Below are 24,487 nucleotides of genomic sequence, written 5' to 3' on the forward strand. Positions count from 1 at the left end.
GGTTTGATGGCTTTCTTTAGTGTTACACTTGAATTTCTTTCTCTATTTTTGTGTATCTATTACAGGTTTTGATTTGTGCTCACCACTGGTTTCATACATAATATCCTATGTGTATAGCAGTCTATATTAAGCTGATGGTCACTTAAATTTGAATACATACTAAAAGCACTAAATTTTTACTCCCTTCTCCATGTTTTATGTATATGATGTAATATTTTACATATTTTAATTTTGTGTATCTCTTGACCAATTTTGTAGATATAATTGATTTTATTACTTTTACATTCTAAATACACTGGCTTTATCAGTGATTAATCTACTACCTTTACTACATGTTTGATTCGATTTGTGAATTTTTTCCTTTCATAATTTTCTTACTTTTAGTTTGGCCCTTTCTTTGCACTTAAATAATTCACTTTAACTTTTTTTTTTTTTATAGGCTCGTTTCATGGTAATAAAATCCTTTAACTTCTGTTTGTTTGGAAAACTCTTTATCTCTCCTTCAGTTTTGAATGACAACCTTGCTGGATAGAATATACTGGATTGTAGGGTTTTTTTTTTGTTTTTGTTTTTTTTCTTTTCAGTACTTTGAATATAACCTGCCACTCTCTTCTGGCCTGCGAAGTTTTTCCTGAAAAATTAGCTGACAACCTTATGGGATTCCCCTTGCATTTAACTGTTTCCTTTTGATGATTTTAAAACTCTATTATTATTTTTTGCCATTTTGATTATTATGTGTGTTGGTACTGACCTCCTTGGGTTAATCTTGTTAGGAGCTCTCTGTGATTCCTGGGATCTGTGTGTCTGTTTCCTTCTTCACATTAGGGAAATTTTCAGTATTATTTCTTCAAGTAAGTTTCTTCCCCCTTCTCTCTTTTCTCCTTCTGGAATCCCTATAATGTGAATGTTTTGTGCTTGATGATGTTACAGAGTTCCCTTACCCTATTCTCATTTTTTATTATTCTTTTTTTTTCTTTTTTGCTGTTCAACTTGGTTGCTTTCGATTACCCTGTCTTCCAATTGCTGATCCATTCTTTCACATTTTCTAATCTGTTGATTTGCTCTCAGTATAGTTTTTTTTCATTTCAGCTATTGAATTCTTCAGCTCTGGCTGCTCTTTTTTATATTTTCTATGTCTTTGCTGAGGTACTCATTGAGTCTATCTATTCTTTCCTCAAGTTTAGTGAGTATTTTTATGACCATTACTTTGAACCCTTTATCAGGAATATTGCTTATCTCTGTTTCATTTAGCTTTTTTACTGTGATTTTGTTTTGTTCTTTCATTTGGAACATATTCCTCTGTCTCCTCATTTTTTCTAACTCTCTGTGTTTGTTTCTATGTATTAGGCAAGTCAGCTATGTCTCCTGATCTTGAAAATAAATAACGGTCTTATGTAGAAGAAGTCATGTGGTACCCTATAGTGCAATCCCCCTGGTCACCAGGACCAGGTACTACAGGGTGTTCCCTCTGTGAACTGTGTGTGTCTTCCTGTTGTGGCTGAGCTGTGACTGCTTTGCCTGCTGTGGGCACACTGGGCAGGGTTTTCTCTCTGCATTGTTGAGAAGAGTGGTTGCAGCTGGTTGCAGGTTGGTGGGCAGGGATAGCAGTCAGCTTTGCTGTCTGAATTAGCCTGTGTGCTACAGTTTTATGTGCATTGAAGGGCAGGGCTTGCTCCCTGCACAGCCAGTTAAGAGGCCCAGCTGTGGGAACTATAGATGCATTGGTGTGTGTGTTATCTCCCTTTCACTCCGGGCAGGAGTTACTTTGGAGTGGTGCTGGTCCCAGTCAGGAATGTCTGCCAGGTGTGGTGGAACAGGAGCTGCTTTGGTGGGATGCTTGAAGAGGTGGGTGGGTTGGGTGGTGTGGGTACATCATGTGGGGGCAGGGCACATGATGCTAGCAAGATAGGTGGAGATTGTTAGTGCTGGCTCCTGCTAGTGTTTGGCTATCTGGGCTGGGGGAGGGGGAAATGGCACCTGCCAGCACTTTTGCTCCTGGAGAAATCTCCTGCAGATCCCTGCCCCTCCAGCACACATTCTAAGATTAGTCAATAGCTCACTATATACATATATGCCAGGTGCTTTTCAAACTGCTACTTATGTGCTGTGTCGTGGGCTTAGCTATTTGGTATGCCAGCTCTTTAAAGGGCAGGAACTCGGTTTTCTTATCATCCTCCTGCTCTCCCAGAGTTAAGTCCTCCTGAAAGCTCCTGGAGTTAAGCTCTACTGGTTTTCAGAGCCAGGTTTATGGGGACTTGTCTTCCCAGTGCAGGTCCCTAGGTTGGGTGGTATCCAGTGTGGGGTATGATCCCCTCACTCCTCTATGCTTTCAATGTCCCTTCTGTTTGTGATTAGTGACACCCAGGGTTTGGTTCCCAACAACATCTCCACACCTCCTACCCTTTTCGATGTGGCATTCTCTCTATGACTAGCTGTAGAAGAGGTTTTCTGCCAGTCTTCAGGTCATTTTCAGATCAGTTGTACAGGTGTAGCTGTTGCCTTGGTGTGTGCATGGGATGAGGTGAGCTCAGGATCCTCCTACTCCACCATGTTTCTGGTTCCCTCCTTTAATAAAATTATATAAAAGTTTATTTTGAATGCAGAAGTAGAACAGTGAAAATAGCAGACAAACTGCATATCAAAAGGGGAACAACATTGCTTGAGGTGGGAACTAATTAGAAGAATGTTTTATTTGCTGATATACACATTCTTTCTTTGCTATTTCAAGTCTTAGAAAATAAAATAATGAACTATTTATGCTAAATAACTATTGTCTTCCAAATTTCAACCAGGGCAGGTCTTGTGTTGAGATATAGGTACTGAAAAAGAGATGGGGGTTAGAGAACCTACTCTGGAAGCAATAGCCTCAGAAACTACAAGAGATTCCAGATTAGTTTCAAGTGATCTCATATGCTTTCATCTGTGTGAAAGCCTTTTCTGACTGCTTCAAAGGAATTACCATTAGCACAACATTTGAATATAAAGTTCAGTGTCTGTCTCTTCCCCACCACCCCCCCCCCCCGCCAAAATATTTTGGAATCTCTTTCCATAACTGGGACATCACCATTTCTGCATCTCTCACTTAACTGAATATCACACAGTCCCCTTGAGGATTGTTATTAAAACATTTAACAATTTACGAAATCACAGAATTTTGAAAAAAAAAAGGATGTAGGCCAATTTTCCTCTTGATTTAAAATTATTCACAAATAGAGTTTTTGGATCAGCTGGAGCTCCCTCAGCACTCGGTCACATTTACCACTATGTTTGTACTACAAGTCAACTTGTTCTAGATCTTGGTTTGGTCACATCACTCTTTATAAACATAGAAAGCCTCTCTAACACTCACCACAAAGATGATTTATTATTACTTATGATAAACACGTAATGTTTGCATACTGTGAAGTATTTAAGTAAATCACATTAAGATAGGTGGACAGCATTCTCAGAAGATAATTGTAACATATTTAAACAAATACAACATGTAATTCTTGCACTGTTCCTGTAAAAAAAATCATTTCTTCATCCAAAACTAGGTTTGGTTACTAACTGTCTGTGATGATCGAAATATTCTGTAATACCTGTACTGTTTAATACACAATACATAAATTCAGAGAAAAGTGAGCCAGCCTTGAATGCTTCATTCATTCATTCATTCATTCATTCATTCATTCATTAGTTGAGAGTCTTGTTTGGCTCAGGCACTGGACACACAATGTCAGGCAAGACACTGCCCCTACCCATAAGTTACATGAGTTGATAACTCATCAGACAAGTGGGATACTATACAATGAGTTGGTTGCAGGGTACTGAAAAAGGGCACAGAGAGACAGACATCTAACCCAGATGAGTAAAGGGGGTTGGTGATTTACAACTTGGAGCATGTTATGCACTTCAATTAATTTTTCATAGTAGCTAAGCCTCATTCTCATTTTTTAAATGAGGGAACTTAGTTTCAAAAAGCTCTGTGATTTATCCCCCCTCATGAAATCTATCCAACCAGATTTTGTTGCAAAATTCATATGCTTTCTATTATCCAAAAATGCTAATCAGCAGCTCTTCAAAGAAGATTTTCAAAACCACCCAATTTCTATACTTTTTACTACAAAAATAAAGAAGGGATTTTTGAGTAAGATTAAAGGTGAGGCAACTACTACAGTATTCTATATTAAATTAAATCCACAAATGATTAATGGTATATGCATAAGTATATCATTTATAATTGATTAAATTTTATGTTTGTGGTTATTCTATCAAAAAATAGTGGACATTATACATTATGAATGTGGCTAGGAGGCAGTAATTCAACTTAAATAATTTCTACTCATAGAATATTTCTTGGGAAGTTTAAGGAACCAAGTTTTTTCATATGTCTTCATGAGAACACTTCAGTATAGTCTTTTTGTATTTCCTCATGAAAGCACTTGCTTTGACGTTACACCTTAGTCTCTGGTGTCATTCCCTAAATCAGTTGTTCTTTTTTTTTTTTTTTTTAATTTTTCCATCTGTTGTTTAAACCTCACCCTACATTTGGGAAACTGCACATAACTTGTTCAGCATATAACTCACTAAATGAGACTGAACACTTTGCCCAGATGATTTTTTTAAGAAGTGGGTGAAATGTTCAATTTATCAATATATTTCATTTTTGTCAGGGAAGCATCCTTCTCATCAAATTAGGCTTGTGTGTTGCTCATTATAAAATGTCACCAGAAATTGTGTGAATGGACTGAATCTTTACCAAGGATTCAGCCATGATTGATTGTGGATTGACCGGGAGTCTAAGGCAAAATGGAAAATACCCTTTACAATATTTGCTGAATGAAAAATTTTAATCTCCATCCCACTTTTCTCAGTTGTTTTTTTTTCAGTGAAACCAATGCTGACATGCAACAATTGCTTATATATATTGAAAATTTTGAATTTTACAATTTCTCAATTGTAAGTCTTCTCTAAATTCTTGATATTCAGGACATAAAATATGAGGACAGATTCACTCAGATTTTAGCTAAGTATTCTCCCTTTATACTTATACTACTGAAAAGTGAGTTTGTGGGGCTCAATTCTTGAGTTTTGCAAAGCTACATGATGGAAGAGTTTATTAAAACAAACATCTTTCTTCAATGAATTCTTAGAAACAGGGAAATTAAGCAAGAATCTAAAGGTAAGTAGAAACCACAGAGAGTTAAAACAATCTTTGAATGGCAGAAATCAAGCTTCTAAGAAAGGAAGGTGGGAGGAAAGGGATAGATAAAGAACAAACATTTTTATTTTTGGCACCTGTATGCTCAGAAAAGGAAGAAAAAAGCAGATTAAATTTGTGACAGTTTCATTGTCTGTTGGGCCACAAAGTCAGTACTAGGCCTACCAGAGAATACAAGCTACCTTTATTATCATCTTTCATGGCTCAATATGCTGTATGGGTTCAGCTACATGGCTCTCATTTGGGGTTGCTCATGCAATTGCAGCCAGATGTTGGCATCAAAGATTGAACTGGGCTAGGTTCTCAATAGGGCTGGCTTGCATTGCTGGCCATTGACTAGGAGCTTAGATGGAGCTGTTAACTGCAACACTGCATGTTCTTCTTCATGAGCTTGCCCTTTTCTCAGCATGGTGGCTGGATTTAGAAATAGAGTTTCACAGGAGAAAGTATTCTAAGAGGCTCAGGAGGAAGCTGCAAGGCTTCCTATGACTAGTCTTGAACATGCATAAGATCACTTCCACCACTTCCTATTATAATCAAACAAGTCACTGATGCCAAACCAGATTCAAGAAGGTGGAAACTTATGGTAAATGGCAAGGTCACAACACAGAAGAACATGCTGATTAAACAGAGCAAAGAAGAAGTGGATAGTAGGAAGACAGATTTTATTATATCCATCTTTGGAAAATACAATTTGTCACAGTCTTCTATCTCGACACAATTCACGTCATTCTCACAGTCTTGTCATGATATCAAATTCAAGGGAGGATATGACTCCTCAGCTCTGGATACAGCTCTTCAAGCACAGTTCTTTGGGAATAGTTCTTTTCTAGCTTCTGTATCTTCTCCTCTACTTTGCTTCTGCCTGCTAGCAGCTATATACCTAACTACCCCCCCCCCCCCAGAGTAGTAGTGCAGGTAGAGAGAAAGGAGAAGGGGTACAGAATGTTGACATCTAGAACTGCCCTAAGAAAGCTTTGTCCTCCTTGGGCCTGGCAGATGCTTAACACTGCCTCTTTCTCTGTGTGCGCTTTGTGGAGTCTCCAGTCTCTGATTTTGGGCCCCTTCAAGTACCACTCTTGTGTCTGGGCTGTCCACTCCTCATACATTCAGTCTGTATTGTCTTCCTCCCCAGTCCTTTTGGGCAGGAGTAAAAATGAGTGGCTTCTGATGTAGTTGAATTAAATAATACTTCTTCTTAGCCCATGTGATTTAACCAAACATGATAAGGAGGCATATTTATTTAAGAACAAAGATAAAGTGTAACCAACCACCTTCTCTTCCATTTTCCCACCTCTGGTCTCATGGTAGAATGGTTTCACTGAAGGAACATTATTTCCTTTGGGAGAACATACAGCTCACCGGGCATTCAGGAAGTGTTAATGGTTTATCCTTGCCCACAGCTCAACTCTACAGGGCCTGATATCTCCTAACTTTTGGAGAGGTAGAGAAGTGGGTTTGGGTTTCAAAGAAGCATGAAAGAGAAGTGAATGTCACTAATTGTATTGGCTCTGGTATATATCCTGGACTCAGGACTTTTACAGGTTTCCCCATCTTCTATTTCCCTAGTTCCTAATCAACAAAACCACGTCTTCACTGAACAACACTCTCAAGGATCAGATCAAAGATTGGGCTCACTTCTCATCACATTATTCCTCAAGGCCCAGGCAGAAGACTAGGATCCAATTATTAAATATTCAGTTACTTCATTTAATGCAAGTAATTTAATAAATTAGACAAAGTGGAATTTTAAGCTGAAAATGCTAAACCAAACAAAGATGGCTAATTTAAGTTATATTCATAAAAATGCAATCTATCAAGAAGATAAAATAGTGATGAAAGTTTTACATAGTGATTAACCTAGCATAAAACTATACCATGTTTTTTAAATGTTTATTTGTTTTTGAGAGACAGACAGATTGTGAGCAGGGGGAGGGCCAGAGAGAGAAGGAGACGCAGAATTTGAGGTAGGCTCCAGGCTCTGAGCTTTTAGCACAGAGCCCGATGTGGGGTTCCAACTCATGAACTGTGAGATCATGACCTGAGCTGAAGTTGGAGGCTTAACTGACTGAGCCACCAAGCTGCCTCTCATTTTTTGATTTTTTAGAAGTTTCTTAATTTTTCTTTATTCTGAGAAAGAGAGAGTGCACACAAGTGGGGGAGGGGCAGAGAGAGAGGGAGAGAGACAGAATTCCAAGCAGACACTGCACTCAGACAGTGCAGAGCCCAATAAAGCAGAGCCCCATGTGAGGCTTGAACTCATGAACCATGAGATTGTGCCCAGAGCAAAAATCAAGGGTTGGATGCTTAACCAACTGAGCTACCCAGGTGCCCCTCCATCAACTCATTTTTAAGTCCTTCCTCAAATACTAGTTTCTCAGTGGGATCTTCTTGTCACAAGGATTAAGCACAACATCTTACATATACCTTTGTCCTGGGCTTATTTCATTGTGCTTTCGGGTACAACTGATTATTTCCACATCTGCTTTCTGATAGATTATAAAGGCAGCAGCAATCTCATCTTTGTATTCCCAGTATTTACCCCAATTCAGGGTGGCTATGGGTGCTCAGAGAACAACTGTTGAAGAATAGTATGGCAATGAAGGTAGAACCCCCTTTATCAGTGTAGAGCAGGGACAGCAATAAGAACATTCTCTCATCTGGGAAGATTCATTAATACAGCTGAGGCACAACTGGGGAGAAGACAGTCTTCTCAGTGGCTAGCCCTTTGATCCCACAGCAGAACCATTTTATGGAGATGATTTAATTGCTCTTAAAATATACTTGGGAGTGCCTGGCTGGCTCACTCAGTAGAGCATGCAACTCTTGCTCGGGGTTGTAAGTTCAAGCCCCATGTTGGGTGTAAAGGTTACTTAAAAAAAAAAGTACACTTACCTGAAGTGCTCTATCACTTCCCATCTGTGAAGGAAATGGTATCAGAGAGCAAAGTTAAAAGCAACTGAGTGGAGAACGTAGGGGGTTCAAGACATTTCAAGAGTGAGGTTGACAAGGAGAGGGTAAATACAGGCCCAGCCACAAAACATAGTGTTATTCCCCTACTGACTAAAATACAGCTTCCAGACAACCACTCAGGTGCGTGGGCGCAGACAGCCTCCACCTCATGTGCCTGTGTGGTTTGAGGTGCTCCCACCCACACTCGCTTTCTGGGAGCTGTCCTGTGCAACTGAGAGTCAGCTGACCCAACAGCATTGCTGCCCCTTGAGACAATGGAGCAGAGAGTGGTCTGTCTGTCTAGGTGCTAGGCTTAGATCCTTCCTGTCACCCGGTCACTATGAAACTGGAATAGGGGTGGGGGAATGTCTCCAGAAGACTTACTAGCCACATTCAGCACACTGGTTTTGGAAAGGCCTCTGAGAAGCAACTTGTCACTGTGAGCAGGCAACATACTTGTTTACATAATCTGCTCCATGTCTCACTCAGCCCCCAGGTATGAGCACCCCCTTTACCTACGCACCTCCCGCTTCTACAATGGTGGTGACAGATGGGAATTCTCATGAAAAATTCTACCAAGAAACTCCGATAATACAAAAAGAAAATGAACAGGGGAGCGTGAGAGCAAAAGGCAAATGTGTATAAATTTAAATTAATTGACTCATCTAAGAAGTATTTGGAGGGCCTACAGGTGATGAATTATTCCTAACTTGCTCTGGGAAGGCTTTTCAGAAACAAAGTCTAATGGAACCACCTCATGCAATGGTAAGGGGTTGGTAGTTTGATGTAGTCAAAGGGAAACAAGCTGGTGAAGAACCAGCCGTAGCCAAATCATATCCTTGGGAAGAGTTTGTTCCTTGTCATTTTCCATTCTTGTATGGAAAAAGCCCTAAGAAATAATAGCATGAAGTGGTCCCTTCTGAGGTGATATTTAAAAATCAATCCAGTATAAATCGATCCAATCCTGAAGCCCACATTGTCTGTCTTTGACAGCTAAAAGGTAATTTAAACGATTTAATAATTTAATCAGTCTCTCAGTGGACCATGCAAGAGGGAAAGACTATTTTACTTTATTTTATTTTTTTAAAGGCCATTTTTTAAGTTTAGTTATTTATTTTGAGAGACAGAGAGAGTGTGAGTTGGTGAGGGGCAGAGAGCATCCCAAGCAGGCTCCACACTTGTCAGCGCAGAGCCCACCTCAGGGTTTGATCTCACAAACGTCAAGATCATGACCTGAGCCAAAATCAAGAGTCAGTCACTCAACTGACTGAACCACTGAGGCACCCTTTAGAAAAGTCTATTTTAAAGCAAAGCAAGCATCTTTAAAAATCTTTCACTGTCACTCTCTCCTCTACATCTTTAACCCAAAGTATCTCCTCCCTTCAGGTCTCTCTCTGCATTCGATCCTCCCAAACTCCTCCCTTCCCCAACTCTTGATACTTCCTCTAAATGAACACAACTGTAGTCCCATTTAATGTCCCTCTATCAATACCATTAATATCATCCATTTATTTAGAGGCAAGGAGTACTTAGGAGGTAATTCAAAACACAAAATCCTTAGAATCCTTAAGAAAGGATTAATATGTGAAAGCTCATGAATTAACCATTTGTTCATTACTAAAATACCTACATTTTGAAACTAAAAAGAAAACAAGAAACCTTGATGAGGAGTCATACTGTAAAATGCACAAACAAGAGAATAAAATTGCCCGACATTTTCCCTTAACATCAGTTTTGGGATTACTTTGCAAGGTGGACCTTGTATAAGAGTATAAATCTGATAAGGCACTGTGCTACAGATAAGGCTGGATTCGAACAAGTAGCTGAGAGATAAAGTTTAACTTGAGCCTTCACCATTCGGCTGGATGACAATACAGTAATGATATGGTCACTGTATTGTTTCTGTTCACTACATTTATACCAGTAGCATCTGAAGTCAGGTTAATTTATAACGTACTTGATAAAATAATGGATGAAAATTTCAGCAGGAGTTTCATTGAGCTTGCTGTTGGGTGGAACATACTTGCAGATATGAGGAAAGTTGGAGTTAAATATATAAGGGGCAAAACTCCCCAAGTGGATGTTCACATGGCTACTGAGAATCCCGAATGTGGAAGCAACATACTTTGCCTCAAAGTCTGCCTTTCTATGTTCTACAGAGGTATAAAAATCATAAATTTAAAAGACTTACATATGAATTTTTTAAAGTATTTTTTCACAAAGATATATGTTTTCTTGGCCAGGAAAAGTTGATGATTGGAGTTTTTAAACTGAAGGATGAATTGGTATTTTTTTCTTCATTAATGAACTAAAAAGTCACCATGGCAAAGGGTAAAACTAGGAAAGGTACATGAATTTATTTCTCACTTTAGGGATAAGTAGTCACTCACAAATTTAGCTTATTCAGCAGATGATTTTTCAAAGCCGAACCTTCAGTACATAACTTCAGTGCACTGCGAAGGTATAGGGGCATAAGACAAAATAAATTCAAACCGGAAAACATTGAACAGTTACATAAGAGTTTTGACAATAGAGAAAATGGATTATTTGGAACTCTTACTTCATTTACGGGGTTGGATTTAAAAATGGTACTATCATTAGTCATCCTTCTTGGCTGAAAAATACTTCTTTGAAGGATTAAAAGAGAATGATTGATGGATAAAAAATGAGCAACTCCGTTAGCCCATCATATGACACAGGAAATTGACTTCTCCATAAAAATGTACACATCCAAATTTCTGTTACCAGTTGCCTGAAATCCTTGTTCTTCAGAATCCTGGTCATCACCCCACGGTGATTTTCCTGACCTTGTTTACAAGCACTGAAGTGAACACTGTCATGTACCAGTGTCTAGGGCTTCTGAAACAACGTGTCAGTCTGGGGGGCTTAAACAACAGAAATTTATTTCATCACATTTTTGGAGCTAGAGGTCAAGGTGTTGGCACAGCTGATTTCTTCTGAGCCCCCCCCCACCCCTTAGTTTGCAAACGGCTGTCCTCTTCCTGTCTTTACATAGTGTCCCTTCAGTGTATGTCTCTGTCCTAATCTCTTCTCATAAAGACACCAGTCATATTGGATTAGGGGCCATTCATATGACCTCATTTTCCTCAATTCCTCATTTTACTTAATTACCTCTCTAAAAGGCCAATTCATTCTATTTATCAGCATATTAAAAGAAAAAGGCATCATGACCAAGTATGACTTATCTCCAGAATACAAGCATCACTCAATATTAAGGAATTTGTTAATTTACCATATTAATAGATCAGAGGGAAAAATCATTTCACTATCTCCAAACATATTGAAAGATCTTTGAAAAAAAAAAAGATGGACATCCATTGCTGATAAAAACTCTCAACAAAATAGTAAAAATGATGAAAAGCATATACTTTGGTACTTATAGTAATAATTTTATTTAATGGAGAAACTCTAGAGGCTTTCCCAGTAAAGTTAGGAACAAGGCAAGTTATGAACAAGTAATAGAACATTATTTCTATTGCTATTTAGCAATATATTGGAAGCTTTAAACTAGCAGTATTATATTTCTTAATGTGGGTCACTACAAGGGTAATGATTTTATAATCATTCTCTAAATTGTACATGTGTGCTTTGTACACTCTTTTGAATATGCATTATACAATAAAAGGTAAAGAATATAACATTAGAAAACCATATATACATACATTTAAAAAAGCTATCTGATATAATTTATGTCCATTTGTACATTTAAGATTTGTGGCTGAAGGACATAAAACCAGGCATTTTCAGCAAATGAAAGGAAGCCCTGTAGATGTAAAACATACAGCATGAGATGTAAAATGGTTCTGTGGCCTTTTTATTGCTGGTGATAAAAATCTAAATCAATGGCCGTTGATGTATTGTCAAGAAAAACAGCACAAATATTTTAAGATTTAAGTATGAAACTTTCATCTGCCAAAGACAGCCAGTGAAAGTTAAATTCAGGTTTCAGCTTCAACATTTAAAGAGCTTGGAGGTCATTACTCCAAGCTGCCAAGAAAATCAACACCTTTTCTTGGAGCCATCGGTGAACTGAGTTTACAGTACAAAACACTGCCCTGAAATCTGGAGGGGGGTAAATCCAGCGTCACGGTAAAATTTGCTTACCTAGAGTAGAGGCCACTAATGGCATAAAGTGATAGAAATATTTAAATGGTAGTTTTACTGGATTGCTAGAAGTTGACTATGGATTAATATGAGAGCGAGTAATTCCTGATGGTCTAAGTTTTAGTGGGTACTCCTAAACACACTTTTGTGTACTTTACATCCAGGGACCCCAACATGTTCTTATAGTAAAGATCGGAGAAAGATAACCCTTTTGGCTTTGGCAAGGAGAGTAGAAGAATAATTTGCGTGAAATACACCTGTCTAGAATCTTCCTCCTAACAAAAGTCTACTTTTCATGGGGACAAAACCAAAAAACAAAACAAAACAAAAACCTTTAGCAGAACCGGTTCCAGAACTCTGGCAGAAAGACATTCCTCTCACTCCAGTCCCATCTAGCCCCCCTGCCTCACCTAAGGAAGGTGGCAGGGGCTTGGGTGGGGAGAGCTATACAAGAAGAATCACTTGTGAAAGTCACAAGCCAGAGATGCAGCTCACTGAAAGGCTGAGACTTAATTGGAGGGTTATAGAATGCCCCTCCACCAACACCTTACCACCACACCAACAGGGCTCCAAAGGAACGGCAGTAGATGACAGCTGAAAGACCTAGGAGACGCAGATTCCATTGGAAGTGGAGTACTTAGGGAAGCTGGAGTCAACATGGGAGACAGAAAGTGGGGACACTAGAGAAATCGGATGCTCTGTCAGCTACAGAAAACATTAAATAACACCCAACTCCTAGTCGAGTTCACATAAATCCTCACATTTATTTAGGCTTATTTAGCTGAGTTTCTGTTTCCCAATACAATACATCTGGCTTTCAAAAAGACATGACAAAAGCCAAGGGAAAAAAAAACAGCCTAAAAAGACAAATCATCAGAACCAGATTCAAATATGACAAAGATGTTGGAATTATTAGAAAATTATAAAATAATTATGGTGAATACGTTAAAGGTTTTAATGGAAAATGTAGACAACATGCAAGAACACATGGATGGATAATTTAAGCAGAGGATGGAAATTCTAAGAACCAACAGAAAATGCTAGAAAAACCTGACATAGCTGAATAAACAATCGGTGTGCCTGAAGACAGGTTACTAGAAAATTCCCAAGATGAAGTGTATGTAAAGAGAATATGGAAGAAAATGAAACAAAATGTTAAAGAACTGTAAGACAAGAAGAAAGAGAAGGAGGAATCGAATATTTGAAATAACGTTATGGAGAATTTTCCAAAATTAATGACAGACGCCAAGTCACAAATTCAGGAAGCCCAGAGAACACAAAGCATGATAAATATCAAGAACTACACCTAGCTATATGGTAGTCAGACTGCAGAGAACCAAAGACAACTTGAAAATCTTTTATTTTAAATTTTTTTTTGTTTATTTGAGACAGAGAGAGACAGAGCATGAGTGGAGGAGGGGCAGAGAGAGAGGGAGACAGAACCTGAAGCAGGCTCCAGGCTCTGAGCTGTCAGCACAGAGCCCGACGCGGGGCTCGAACTCACAAACCGTGAGATCATGACCTGAGCTGAAGTCGGTCACTCAACCAACTGAGCACCCAGGCACCCCCAACTTGAAAATCTTAAAAGGAGCTGGGAGGAAGAAAGCAAACAAAAACCCACCTTACCTATGGAAGAACAAAGATGAGAATGACAGTAGACTTGTCAGAAAACAGGCAAGCCAGAGGAAAATATAATGAAATACTGAAAGTGTTGAAAAAAAAAAGCCTTCAACCTGGAATTCTATATGTGGTGAAATTATACTTTAAAAGTGAAGGAGAAATGAAGACTTTCTCAGACAAATAAATATGTGGTAAATTCATCACCAGCAGACCTACTGTGCAAGGAATGTGAAGAGACTTTTTTCCAGGCAGAAGGAAAACCATATGGATCAGAAACTTGGATTTACATAAAGAAAGGAAGAGTTTTAGAGAAGGAATAAAAAACATTTCCTGGATGCCCAGTGAGTTGTATGTTCTCCTAAAGGAAACAATGAAACCATTCTACCATGAGAAGAGAGGTGGGAAAATGGGAGGGAAGGTAGTTGGTTATACTTTATCTTTACTCTTAAATAAATATGTCTCCTTACCATTTTTGGTTGAATCATGTGGGCTGAGAAAAAGTGTTGTTTAATTCACCTACATCAAAAGCCACTCATTTTTACCCCTGCTCAAAAAGACTGGTGAGGAGGGCAGTAAGTGTATGTGAGTGTGTGAAGAGTGGACAGCCCAGACACAAGAGTGGTAGTCCAAGGTAAAATACAGTATATTTTTATTCTTTTTTTAAAATGTTTATTTATTTTGAGAGAGAGAGGGGCAAAGAGAGAAAGAAAGAGAATCCCAAGTAGGCTCCATGTTGTTGTCAGTACAGAGCCTGATATGGGGCTCTATTCTACAAACTGTGAGACCATGACTTGAGCTGTTAAATCAAGAGTTGGATGCTTGACTTACTGAGCCACCCAGTGCCCAAAATATTTTTTATTCTTAATTGATCTAAAACATAAGTATTTAGAACAATGATAGTAATAATGTATTGGGTATTTATAACACTATGGGGAAATAAATGGATGACAGTAATGTCATAAGGGGTGAGAAAGGGGAACTGGGAACATTCTTGTTCTAAGTTTCCTGCACTACACATGAAGTGGAATAGTTCTTTTAAAGGCAGATTTAAACTGAGAACAAACTGAGGGTTGATGGGGGTGGGAGGGAGGGGAGGGTGGGTGATGGGTATTGAGGAGGGCACCTTTTGGGATGAGCACTGGGTGTTGTATGGAAACCAATTTGACAATAAATTTCATATTTTGAAAAAAAAATAAAGGCAGATTTAGTTAAAAATGTATATTACAAACTCCAGGGTAAACAATACTTTTATTTTTAAAAAGTATAACTGGCATGCTAAGAGAGGAGTGAAATTGAAAATACTTACAAAACATTCAGTTTGAAGCACTGAAGGCAGAAATAGAAATCTCTGGCAATCAATAGGAAACAGCTCCAAAATTGGCTGATATTAATCCGTATATCTCAATAATCACTTTAAAAGTGAATGGTTTAAAGGCACTCACAAAAAGAGACTGTCAGGGTAGACTAAGAAGCAATACCCAACTATAAGTGGTCTAGGAGAAATAATTTTAAATATAAAGACACCAATAGATCAGGGTAAGAGTTGGAGAAAGATACACCATGAAGGCACTTATAATTGTGACAAAGGTACCAATGTAATGTAGGACTATAGGGGAATCTGGGTGTGAGGCATGTGAAAAGCTTCTGTGCTATTTTTGTCATACTTCCATAAATCTAAAAGTCTTCAAAAATTAAGTTTACAAAAAATAGGCATATAATAAATTATTTGAGTGAGAAATAAGGCAAAAGAGTTAAATGAAAAATTAAAGTTAAAAATAAAATACTCTTGAATTAAAAAAAAAAAGGAGTTGCTCTAAAATGTGCATCTTAAAGATCACAGCATCTCAGGGCGCCTAGGTGGCTAAGTTGGTTGACTTTGGCTCAGGTCATGATCTTACAGCTCTATGTCAGGCTCTGTGCTGACAGCTCAGAGCCTGGAGTCAGCTTCCTCTGTCTCTCTCTGCCCCTCTCCCGCTCATGCTCGCTCGCTCGTGCTCTCTCTCTCTCTCTCTCTCTCTCTCTAAAAAATAAACATTAGAGAAAATATTTTTAAAAAAAGATCACAGCATCTCTTTAGCTTGTTGTGCTAAATATATATATAATTCAAAAACCAGTCTTCCATAAAATCTGCTTATTGTTCACCAAGAACTGATACTAATTTACCCATTTCTATACATCTGAATTTCAGGAAAGATAAAATTCAAAAGTATGTAACAAAATGAAGTCCATTATAACATTTAAATGTGAGACAATAAGTCACTGCATAATTTAGGATTGTCTAGGTTTAGTACTTTGATTTAGCACTAAATCCATTCTGTTAGCAAATGAACACTGGGCAGCTCCCATGTTAATGGAATGGTTTCAGGCATTATGGAGAACCACAAAAATACAAGAGAAATAGTCTCTGCCCTAAGAAGTTTACACAATACAATTTAAAGGCCTTTATATACCACCTCTATAATATTTATCCTTTCCTACAAATCCAGGTTCTTTTTATACTAACAGAGTCACTAAATAAGTTGGAGACTTTGCCTCACAGGGTTTTGTTAGACAATGAGTTTGTGCGTTCACCTGTAAGGGAGAAACAGTATTGATTTCCTCTAACCACGTGATAGCTCAGCTGACAATGAGTTATTAATACAGCTGTTTAATTTTAAAAAGTTTATCTAGGGGCGCCTGGGTGGCGCAGTCGGTTAAGCGTCCGACTTCAGCCAGGTCACGATCTCGCGGTCCGTGAGTTCGAGCCCCGCGTCAGGCTCTGGGCTGATGGCTCGGAGCCTGGAGCCTGTTTCCGATTCTGTGTCTCCCCCTCTCTCTGCCCCTCCCCCGTTCATGCTCTGTCTCTCTCTGTCCCAAAAATAAATAAAGGTTAAAAAAAAAAAAAATTAAAAAGTTTATCTACACTTGCTTACCTAAAACTATTTTCTCATTTTTCTTTTGGACATAATTAATTCAGTGTTGTTCAAATACGTGGAAAATACGTTCTAAAACAGCTGTGAAATGCCAATATTTACCCTTAGCCACAATTCTCCAAATGATTTGTTAGCCTGTTATATTGTCTGGATGGTTCTAAGTGCTTCAATCTGGCAACTTTTTGATATCAAATGAGGACATGGATTATGAGCAAAGTGATATCCCTATGCCGTGATCTCTTTCACGCAAATAGTTTTGCTTTTATTAAGAATGGGACAATATTGAGCTTATTGTAGAATTATTGATTGCTAGCAATTTGTTTTGATATTTCTAATAAAAGTCTTCACTGATAGAAGAATGATGACAAACAGGAACAACGTGTGTGAATATTTACTAGAACAATTAGCAAGGGGTGGCTCTCAAGTATTTAAATGAAAATAGGCAAAAGAGCCTTTTTAAAAATTTAAGTCTTTCTATAGTGAGAACAGGCTAAAGTGGAAAGAATTTGTACCAACATATGCAAAGCACTTCAATAAGACTAAATGAATAGTAACTGTACACATAACACTTTTATGTTCCTTCCTTCTCTCCTCTTTTTGTCTAGAAATGTAGATGCTTAAAAATCATCATCATTAGTGTTGTTGTTTGCTAACTCTGTTGAGCTTTCTTGGAAATGATGCCAGTTAAGACTCAGTGGTGGCAAGAGGAGGGTGAGGGGCAGAGTGGTGGTTTCCCACAGGAAATCCATCTTGCAGCTCGTAGTAAAACTGATTTCAAGGGCAGGTTAATGAGATTACAGCTTGCTAATCATCCTGAAACCCATCCTTTGCCATTTCCAAACAAGATGGCAATTATCAGGCAGCTTTATCTCATAACACCAAAAGACCTGAGGCCTATCTTTCAATACTGCTGTTGCAAGTGTACTTACACATACAGTTCACAAAGAGTTTCAGAAACTGAATGGGTCTGGTAGGATGGAACACCAACCTCACTCGAGTGAAAACCATGCAAGCTCTTTTGGAGTATTCACTGTAGATGAAATCATAGGGAAAATCCCTTCTCTCAAAGTATACTTGCTATTCAATGTATCAAATATGTAAGAGAATAGTGTGAAATCTTTGAGCTGGGCACTTTGAGGGATACAAAGATAAATAAGTAAGACCTACAAGCTGTTGGCCATAGCTAAAGAGAAGAGATTAAATGATTGGCAGTGGGAGATGGAACAATTGTTATAATGTAGAAAAATGAAGCTTTTGCTTTTTTCCCCACCCCTAGCCTTAGCTATCAGATGACATTTTGTCTAGCTCCACAAATACCCAGGTGACTACACTGCCCACAGCTCTCTACTACAGAGCCACATCCAAACCCAATATCACCTGTCTCCAGAAAAGCCTTCCACCTCAAACTGCTCCTCCCTCTCCATAGCTAACCAGGCACATAATCACTAAAGGAAATACCAGTTACTTTATCCCAGCTTACAGAATTATTCAGCCACATCTATGCATCCATGCTGAGTTCTACAGAGCAGTTTCCACTGGGACTTGAAGACCAAAACTGACGACTCTCATCCTGGGGTTAACAGCAAAATTCTTGCTGAGTCTTTGAGGCAGTGGTTCTGGATGCGTAGGGTAGTGGGTTGGGGAAATCTCAGAATGGTGTTCCTTTGACTTTTGAAATCTCTTAGTCAAATTAAGACAATGAAAATCATACTTGTGCTTAATAGGCAAGCCTGTTAAATCATGTCTTGCCCCACACTTCCCACAGATGGCAATCTATATTTGTTGAATGAATAAATGCATGAATGAATGAATACAAAGAGCAACTGGACTACCTCTAGGAACAGCAATCATAATATTTGTTGTTATCCTCTCCTGCATTCTAGGCTGTTTTGAAGTGAAAGGAAAAGCATGTATTTCCTGTGGGAAATTTATACCGGATATCCAACTAAATGACGGAGTGTCATTCAGGACTGCTGGTTATAATGGTTACTTTTTAAAATCAACACGTATTTGCAGAGCACTTCCTATGTGCAATCACTCTCTAGATAGTGGGGAAGCAGCGCTGAAGAAGAGGGACATGGGGCCCGACTTCCTGGAGCCTAGAGACTTGTGGAGGAAAGTAGACCATAAACAAAAACATAAGCAAAATAATTTCCATTCTAATGTGTTGCACAGGAAATAGGATATAATAGAGTAGAGTGTACCTGGGGAGATGAGTGTCCTACTTCAGCTAGAGTTCTAAAGGAAGGCTGTTCTGAATATTTAAATTTGAGCTGAGCCACTGAGGAGGAGATAAAAGAAGCTTTATAAGGAAACATTTTACCCTCTCCAAGCAGTGCAAAGGCTGGAGGTAATAAGGAGCTTATCTTGATCAAGGGGGTAAAAAAAAAAAAAAAAAAAAAAAACAGGCTAGTGAGGCTCTAGAGAAGGGTTGGCACATTTTTTTCTCTCATGGGTCTAACAGTGACTATTTTCGGCTTTTCAGACCATATGTTCTCTGTGGAAAGTACTCGACTCTGCTTTGCAACACAAAAGCAGCCATAGATGTCTATAAACAAGGGAGTATGGCTGTGTGCTAACAAAACTTTATTTGGAAAAACAGGTGATGGGGAGATTGCCCTGTGGGTTGTAATTTGCTCTGCTCTATAGAGCAAGAGGAAAAGTGTTACGTTGAACTTGGAACTCTGTGCACAGTCCAGACAACTGGGGCTTGAGGGCATAGTAAGGATTTGCAATTTTTTTTTTTAATTTTTTTTTCAACGTTTATTTATTTTTGGGACAGAGAGAGACAGAGCATGAACGGGGGAGGGGCAGAGAGAGAGGGAGACACAGATACGGAAACAGGCTCCAGGCTCCGAGCCATCAGCCCAGAGCCTGACGCGGGGCTCGAACTCACGGACCGCGAGATCGTGACCTGGCTGAAGTCGGACGCTTAACCGACTGCGCCACCCAGGCGCCCCAGGATTTGCAATTTTATTCAGAGGGCAATATAAAGCCATTGAGAGCTCCCATGAAGCAGGGAGTGACTTGGTCTAATTCAATTTTTTAAATGTTATTCTGGATGATGTATGGGCAATAGATCATAAGAGTCATCAGTGTAGAAGTGGAGAGGCAGCGGTCTAGGCAAGAGATCATGATGCTCCATCTACAGGGGGCAGCAGAAAGATGAATTAATAATTAATTAATGAATTAATAATTCTTCTCAAGTCAGGATATGAAAATAGATTGGATGTGAGGGTAAGAGACATGCCAAGGTCTGCCAAGGATGAATTCTAGGTTTCCGGGTGATGAAAGCGCTGTTATCAAAATGTGGCAGATGGAGAAGGAATCAAAAGTTCAGTTTCAGGAACATTTAGTTTGACGTGTCTGTGAGACAGAAGAAGGATGACTGAATCACTACAAGAAAAGATGTACCATTTAGGTCAAAGAGAAGCAAGGCCAGTTCTCAGTCATTCCCACTAGAGTGACTCTGGAGGGAGTGTCCCACAGCCCCTTCTAGAGGGGCCGGGGTGAGAAGCTGCATGAGCAAATGTAACTCAGGACATTTGTTGAAGTGGCCACCACCAGTACTTCCTGTGCCAAAATAGACGACGACCTCCTTCAGCATAAGTTGAGTGTCTCCACATCATGTCTGTTTCTGCAATAAGCAAGCCTACCGGGGAGTGAAAGGGGACTGATTGCAGGCAGATAAAAATAGTGTACAAAGACACAGGATGTTAATTGTGACCAGCAAACAAAGTTTGCAGGCTAGTTGTGACCTATAAATGTGCTGCTACACGTGTTTCTCTGCTAAGCTTTGACCACATCCTAAAACACAGTTCAACGTGTCAATATTTCAGAGCTAGTCTGTTTGCTCGATTAATCCAGTCATAGGCATAAGGGGGAAAAAAAAGTAACCATGTTTTACTGCTTTTGCTCAATTCAATTTGAACTGGGTGCTCCTAGGAATACTACTGCAGAAAATAAGCACAGAAATAGGGAACAGGGTAATGAACCATGGGGTCAGAACATGTGCTACATGTCTCCTAATCCAATCCACAGTAGTAGGTGAAGTTTTAATGGGTGTTTTTTGGTCAAATATGTCTAAGAAGCATAAACTTTGAAATAGATTTATGGCAGAATAACTTTTTTAATATTAATGTTTATTTATTTATTTTTGAGAGAGAGACTGAGCACAAGCAGGGGCGGGGCAGAGAGAGAGACACATAGAACCGGGAGCAGGCTCCGGGCCCTGAGCTGTCAGCACAGAGCCCAACACGGGGCTGGAGCTCACGAACCGTGAGATCATGACCTGAGCTGAAGTCTGACGCTGAACCGACTGAGCCACCCAGGCACCCCTGTGGCAGAACATCTTAAGGCTAATAATATCTTTCATGCTAATATTCAGTATGAAATCCCAGAAGGAAAATACTGTATTTGGTGTCTTCAAACTTGTTGAAAACATACCATGATGTGGTAAACACACACACATACATACTTTAGATATATCAATTATATATTTTCAATAGAGTCATCATCTTACCTTATAACTCAGTTTAGATTACGCTGTGTTACCAATGACAGAATACCATTGTAGCTACTTAAACAATGAGGGGTTATTTTCCTTAAAGAGCAAGAAACCCAGAAGTAGGTTTGTGGCTTTATTCAGTGGCTCACAAATGTCAGAACAAACTCATAAAAATTCTCTTGACCTTTTTCTCTCAGGTGCAAGCTAACTTCTGCCGCTACAAGTACCACAGCTGCGTACAAGAAAAGAAAGAGGGAACCGGGAGGTAGTATGGGGATATCAGCTTCATCCTTGCCTTTTAACAAGGAAAAAAACCAAAATTTTCAGAATTCTTGTAGCAGACACTGCCTTGAGTCTCATTATCTTATTAACATCAAGCCATTTGACCACACGTAACTGTTGCAGAGCGTGGGAGAGCAGGTGGAAGCTCTACGAAAGCAGCGAACAGGATTCTTAGAATTGGTTTAGACGTGCGTGTTATTTCACCTGGCCTTGGCACATCATTGCTTCAAACAAATGAGACCGCAAGGGGGAAGCTGGATCTTGGCTAGGCAACTAATAAGGTCTGCTATATAGACTGTGTTACAAAACACACTTGGTGTAACTCATTCATCATTTACAAATTGTAATGCACACTCTAATACACTGCCCACATTCCCCTTCAGGAATAAAGCACCGCTCACCCGCTGCTAGGAAGACTGCTAGAAGACAGGCCTCAAGCTACCAACCCCCTTTAGGTATCGCTCTGACTGAAGACAGTCACCTCACCACGGACTCACCCCCTTCCCTGGGGCCATCATCATGAGACTATAGAGGCCCTACTGACTCCTCTGCCCCTTCATGCCCCCCCACCCCGTTCTCTTACCTCTTTCCCTCTCTCCCCTCGGTTCTTCCCAGACTCAGAACACCACTGGAAGGTCTTCTTTTCTTCGGAGCTAGAGGCCAGCTAAAGCTTCAGTGGAGATCACATTGCAACTTGACCTTTCCCTCTTCCCGAGCCAGCTTTCCCCTCTCATCTTCTGCTAGTAAACCTCCTCCATGCTAATGTCCGTCTCAGAGCCTCCTTCCTGGAGAACCCAACGTGCTTCAAAAACAAAATAGGAAATTAAATGTACTCAAAACATGTACTCTATTTTAGTTTTAAAGTTTATTTGGAATTTTTTAAAGACATAATTTTTTTTAAAAATCAGAGTTACTAAAGTGAAAATGCAATTTTTAAGACTGCCACATGTCAATGAAATTCTTTGTCATTTCAACAATGGCAAATATGAAAATATTTACCATTTGCACCAACTGTTCATGTCCCTAATTGAAAGACATATGGTTTTGTTTATACAAATGTATTTTTTGGAAACAGCTTTACTTTTCTGAATATAAAATGAATTACTCTTCATTGTAAAATCACAAAAACAAAAATACATTAAAAAAGAAAATAATTCACTTATAATCTTATCACGTATCTGTTATTTATCTCTGAGTGATATCCGTCCAGACTTTTCAAAGGAGTTAACAGCTGTTTTCTTTGACATTCGTTTCCTTTAGTCTCAAGGAAAGTCTGAAGATCTGACCCATGTGCCATCCTCCTTGCAATATTAACCGAAACAATTTTAAGAATTTAACTAGAGCATATCTGTATTAAAAAATAAGCTGGCCAAGGAATAGGTACAGGACCAAATCATACCGCGCTGTTTTGACCAAGTAATCAGTGATTGGTATTGATGAGACAGAGCTGACGCAGAGAAATGGAGCTGGTAGTACACACCTGAGAGAGCAGGCTGCCTTACCCGGAATAAAAGCTTAAAGGATCCAGAGCGAATGCTTCCCTGAGCTGTGGTAGTGTGCACACTTTGAGCTGCATTTCTTATGACCATGCGTTTTCTCTAAGCAGCATGTGAGGAACATTGCAAGCCATGCCTGAGAGGTACAAGACCACGGCTTGCTGTTCTGTGTGCTGCACTGCATCCTGTTTGCCTTTTAAAAACGAAATACATTTGGTGCTGGGTCAATGTCCTATGAGTTTGTTTAGGCTGAAATGTACAACGACCTCAGCTAGCAGAAACAGACTTTTTATTATCACACAAACAATTCAGGACTACCTTCTCATTGTAAAAGATTCAAATAATAGAGAACTTTGTAAACTCTCCACTTCAATTTCCCTCCTCTCTTGCTTTCAGTCACTAATTTCCTTATTTTGCATAGGTCTCTTCAGGTTTTCCATTACTTTTCAAGTCAGTTTTGGTAATTTGTGTCGTTCTAGGAATTTATCCATTTCTTCTAAGTGTTAAATTTGTAGGCATATAAAGTTGTTTATGTTTCCTTATAATCCTTTTAATTCCTGTAAGGTGTGTACTTACACGTACCAATTTTATGGGTCTTGACCAAGAACCAGCTTTGGGTTCCACTGATATTTTCTAATGTTTTTCTGTTTCTGTTCCATTGGTTTCTGCTCTGATCTTTATTATTTCCTTCTATCTACTCTAAGTTTGATTTCTGCCTTCTTGCTTGTCAAGGTAGAAGGTACGTTTTGATTTAGATTTTTCATCTTTAACTATGTAAGCATTTTATGACCTATATTTCCTTCTAAGCATTGCTTTAGCTACAACTTCTTTTTGATATATTGTATTGTTATTTTTACTCAGTTTAAAGTATTGTACAATTTCCCTTGGGAGTTCTTCTTTGACCCTCAGTTATTTGGAAGTCTGTGGTTTATTTTCCAAATCTTTGGGGATTTTCAAATACCTTTCTACTTTATATTTCTAATTTATTTCTGTTATGATAAGAAGCACTTTGTGTTATTTCAAACCTTTTAATGTTTTGAAGACTTGCTTTAGGGAATACCGTATAGTCTATCCTGAAAATTGTTCCATGGTGCTTGGAAATAAAGTATTTTGTTGCTGCCATGTGGAGAGTATTCTTTAAATGTCAGATCCCTTCTCTTTTGTATTGCTGGTGGGAATGCAAACTGGTGCAGCCACTCTGCAAAACAGTATGGAGGTTCTCAAAAAATTAAAAATAGAACTACCCTATGATCCAGCAATTGCACTACTATTTATCCAAGGGATACAGGTGTGCTGTTTTGAAGGGACACATGCACCCCCATGCTTATAGCAGCACTATCAACAATAGTCAAAGTATGGAAAGAGCCCAAATGTCCATCAATGGATGAAT

General features: G+C 39.0%; 1 protein-coding gene across 1 annotated transcript in view; it reads right to left on the reverse strand.

Annotated features, from left to right (window-relative positions):
* Positions 1-24,487, reverse strand: part of RETNLB (resistin like beta) — a 51,030-nt gene that overhangs the window by 18,374 nt on the left and 8,169 nt on the right. The window contains exons 2-3 of the mRNA XM_045037318.1: positions 22,185-22,403; positions 2,401-2,565 (exon numbers count right to left, since the gene is read on the reverse strand). The gene's annotated coding sequence lies outside the window, so the exon portion shown is untranslated. The remainder of the gene's footprint in view (positions 1-2,400; positions 2,566-22,184; positions 22,404-24,487) is intronic.

The sequence above is a fragment of the Felis catus genome, chromosome C2, assembly GCF_018350175.1.
Source record: "Felis catus isolate Fca126 chromosome C2, F.catus_Fca126_mat1.0, whole genome shotgun sequence".
NCBI lineage: Eukaryota > Metazoa > Chordata > Mammalia > Carnivora > Felidae > Felis > Felis catus.